Raw genomic sequence first — 4,737 nt, 5'->3', positions numbered from 1 at the left:
GAGAGAGAGAGAGAGAGAGAGATACTCACATGCATATCTATATACACACACACGTGCCGCTACCCCCTGGAACTGGCACTGCGTGTGGCCTGCACCCAGCACTGGAGAAAATTGCTCTTGCCACCTGTCCCAGGTAGCAGCAAGCAGTCTTCTCTCATCCAGTGCGCAGATCTGGGGGCTCGCACCCCCGGGAGAAATCTGGCACAGCCCAGCAGCCCTCCTGAGAGTACAAGCCACTGGATCTGTGCCCCAAATGAAAAGAGGATGCCTCTTCCACCTGGGTGGGACTGGGCACAGGCTGCACCTAGCACTGGAGAAGATTGCTGCTGCTGCCTGAGCCTCCTCTCATCCGGCACACAGATCTGGGGGCTTGCACTCCCAGGAGGAGTCCAACACAGCCCGGCAGCCCTCCCAGGGGTGTGAGCCACCAGATCTGTGCCCCAGATGAGAGAAGGTTGCCTCTGCCACCTAGGACCGGCACTGTCTTAGGCGGCAGCAGCAGCCTGAGCCTCCTCTCATCCAGTACACAGATCAATGGGCTCACACCCCCAGAAGGGCTGCTGGGCTGTGCCAGACTCCTCCTGGGGGTACAAGCCCCCAGATCTGTGTGCCGGATGAGAGAAGGCTCAGGCAGCTGCAGCAGTCTTCTCCAGTGCTGGGAACAGCCTGAGCCCAGCACCGGTCCCAAGTGGCTCACCCATCTGGGGCGCAGATCTGGGGGCTCACCTACTGCCAGTCTGTCATCTGGCAGGCAGATTGGGGGCCCACAGAGTTCCCTTGTTTTGTTCTGGAGCTGTTTCAAAAGCTTTTATTTCATTTAGATTTCACTGTTTTGAGCTTGAAACGCATCAAAACAGCTTCAAAATGAAACACTGGGTGAAATTTCACACAGCCCCAATATATACTTATACACGCACATGCACACCCACACATATATATTTACACAGACAAGAACTCTTATTAACTCTGAACTCAGGCACGGGCCTTAATCCTCTATGGCCTTCTGGTTAGTATGCAGCCCCTGCCCTCAATGGGACCCTCTGGCAGCAGGCAAAGGAACACTCAATGATAAAACACAGGTTAAACAACAAATCAACAAAAGGAAAATCTGGCAGCGATGGTACAATAACTGAACATACACAGTAAGTTTACATAAAATGAGATACACATGCATAAAGATAACCAATACAATGGATTCAGATATAGAACAGCTTACAATCCTCTCGTAATACAATAATGACATGAGGTTACAAAAAGACTCCGAGCGACACAAGGAACCAGAACAAAACAATGACATGGCAGCTGTGCCCAAGCAAGAAATGATACCCAGGGAAGGATCCCTTTACCTAAAGGACACCATAACCCTCTCCTATGTCACCTGACTAGAAGGGTCCGTAAACATGAAACCACCCTTAACAAACAGGGGTCCTAGATTCCTCTCTACGCCCAAGGATGAATCGTCCTCCTTCCCATTAGGGCTTCTCTTTGATCAACTGAAATGGGGAGGGCCCCTTGTCCCCTGTGGAAATCCCCTTCCCAGGTAGCTCACAACTCCCAGCACCTTTGGAGGACTAGGCTCATCTCTATCTGTGGGTTAGATCCAGGGCGTCCTCCTGTCTGGTTGCCGCTTGTTGCAGGAAGGCCTGAGCTCTCTCATGCAGCCACCAAGCCTGTTAGCCCTCTCCCAGCCCCATGCACTGGGGTGCCTGCCTAGTGTAGGGATGAGGACGTGTGCTGCTTCATGCAGCCATGCTGTCCCATCAGCTCCGCTCAGCTCTCAGCCCCATTCACCACCCTGTGCATCGAAGGGGCGCCTGCGCTGTGCAGAGATGGGGAAATGCACTGCCTCATGCAGCCATGGTGTCCTATCAACTACCACTCGGCTCTCCACCCCATGCACCAAAGGGACGCCTGCTTAGGGCAGGGATGGGGACCCGTGCTACCTTGTGCAGCCTTGGCATCCCACCAGCTCCATGACCCCGTGCACTGATCTGTGCACTGAGGGTTCCTGCCTTGTGCAGCATTGGGGACCAGCGGTGCCTCATGCAGCCGCCAAGGTCACATCCACTCCCAAACCTTCTCCAGCCCTGTGCACCAATCCTTGCACCAAGGTCTCCTGCCTCATGTAGGGTTGGGGACCTGCACTACCTCATGCAGCTGCAGCAATCCCTTCAGCTCTTGTTTCCAGTGCACTGCTCTGTGCACTGAGGGCTCCTGCCTCACACAGGGTCGGGGACCAGCACTGCTCATGCAGCTGCCAAGGTCCTGTCCACTCCTGGACCCTCTGGGAACCAATCTGTGCACCAATGCTGTAGCTCTCCCCATGGCAGGGCTGAGATGCAGCCACCTGCTGCTTCCTGCTTGGAGGAGGCGTCTTCAGGCCACGTCTGGGGCAACCAGTCTGCCCTGTGGGTTAGCTCTTCTGTAGCCCATCTTTGCCATCCCTCATCAAAGCTGCCCGTGTGTTGGGCACGCATTTATTCCTTCTGGAGTCTCTGGCCCCAGATTGGGAATGGACCAATGGGAAAGCCTGATGGGTTAGTTCCCCCTCAGGTCCTCTTCTTCACTTCGCCCCTAGGTCACGGCGGGGCAAGCCTCCCTCCTACATTCTCCTGATTGAAGGGGAAGGGGAATACCCTCACCAATTGGTCTGAGCCTTCCGGCTCGAGCTGTCAAGCCAGGCTGCCATCGGCAAGCCTGCCACACCAGTACATGAACTGTTTTGATTCAAATGATCCAAAGAAAAACCCTTGTAATCAGCGAACAAAACTATCAAATGCAAACCAGACAAATATAAGGGGAATAAAAAAGCAGTTAGAAGCAACTAAAATGGACCCATTGAGAAAGAAGATATGTTCAGTTTTAACTATAGGCACTCTTGCACACTCTACCACCATATGTTTGATGTAGTGGGTTAACACCAAAATGTTGCCATTGCAGATGGAGCTGTTGGGCAGGGGCGAAGCTCACATGTTCATTTTGTTTGTTCAGGCACACATGGAACAATATTGGGGCATGTTTAGGTGAGAGAGGGAATAACAAAAGGAAATAGCAAATATGTCCAGTATAATTTGCTGGCATTTTAAGAGCCATTCATCCTGTCTTCCAAACAGCTGTGCAGAAAAATGAAAAATTACAGGAGGGCATTCAGACAAAACAAGGTAAAAGCCTCCCTACAGAAACCATGTGAAAGAAAGGTACAATATATTAATATAATAAACTTTACAGGAATAGGGGAGGAAAGGAAGAGAAACAGATTTCCTTTTTGTTTGAACTGCAGCCAATTTTTGAATTAATGTCATAGTAACAGAATATGTAGCTTTACATTTGAAATGTATTGATTTTCACCTCCTTGCCTTCTAACATTCATTTTCCAAGCTAGCTTGACCAGGCTCTGAATTTGGGTTTTCTTTCCCTGGTACATTTTCAAAGCTAGGGAACAAAATCTGATGGAGCATATCTTTAAGGAGACCATGAATGAACAGGCAGTGAGTAGGCTTGAGGAATCAGTTTTCTTTTATCCTGCAGAAATGTGAATAATGTACTCAGGGCTCTTGGCATTTTTATTTTTTTATTATAACATGTTTTGTCCAGCTATAAAAGCCAGGTTGTTCTAGAAGTACAGCACTCACATTTGAATGTGAGGCTGTTTGAATTCCCCAGGGGTTGTTAGAGAGACTGTGTATCTGTCTCTTGAGATGTTAAGTGGCCCCCATCCCTGTTGCTTATCAGTACCGTCCCAAAACTGCAAAATATCAATAACCGTTTCACTTTTGAGCTTGCCAGCTTACAGGAAGACAAGTCTGGGGAACATACAGGGCCTTTTGGTTTAAGTTTGTATGCATGTATGGAGTGGGAGGTCTTGATCACAAGAGTAGAGGCAGCTAGCTAAGGCTGAACTGACAGCAATTGCAATACTAAAATAATTTTTTTAATGTAATACTACATTGTAACAGCCAGCACAGAGGGCAGAATACTGGGATAATGTTTGGGTAACGTGCTGACCTCTCTTGCTAAGTAGCCTAAGCTTTATATGATTGGAAATTTGTTCAAGGTATGTTGCCTCATTCCTAGGTGTACGACTTACAAAAAGGGATTCTTCTATACATGAATCACTGTGGCCAGGAGCATGTTGGATGGAATGGGGGACAAGTCATGGGTCAGTTACAGGTGGAAGAGGGTACATTTGGGGGACTTCCAGAAGCAATTAAAATAGTAAAAGGATTGCAAGATGGAGACTAACATAACAGTCTGAGGACAGATGTTCCCAAATGACAGAGAGATTTTTAATAGAGGAAAAGTGGAAGCTCTTCCCACTTCTATTCTCAGCTGCTATTCATCCAGCATTCACCTAAACACAGAGAGAATTTACAGTGTTCAGATTTGTTCTGTCCTCAGCCCTTGTCTCACCAGGTCCGACAGCTTTATATATATGTTAAATAATAAGTGGCAGAGGATGTCTGTTGTCGGACTCCGCAAGTTTTGTTTTTGGAAATGGAGGAAAGATGCTGAGTACAAAGTAGGGTGGATGGAAAATAGTTTGCTGTCCTGTAAACTTTCAAAATATGTTTGTGTTCCTCTTAAGGTCAGAACCAAAACCTTTCAACATTTAGCACAAAAAATAAAAGACCCTCTCATTTTATGCAGAACAGGACCCCAGAATAACTAATGACTTGAATGTGCTTAAAAGTTACAAAATGTTAGGGCTCAAAAAAAAAAAAAAAAAAAAAAAAAAAA

Source organism: Gavialis gangeticus, unplaced genomic scaffold (genome assembly GCF_001723915.1).
Source record: "Gavialis gangeticus isolate Ggan-Ray unplaced genomic scaffold, GavGan_comp1, whole genome shotgun sequence".
Classification (NCBI taxonomy): Eukaryota; Metazoa; Chordata; order Crocodylia; family Gavialidae; genus Gavialis; species Gavialis gangeticus.
The sequence above is the reverse complement of the archived record's forward strand: the minus strand, read 5'-3'. Positions refer to the sequence as shown.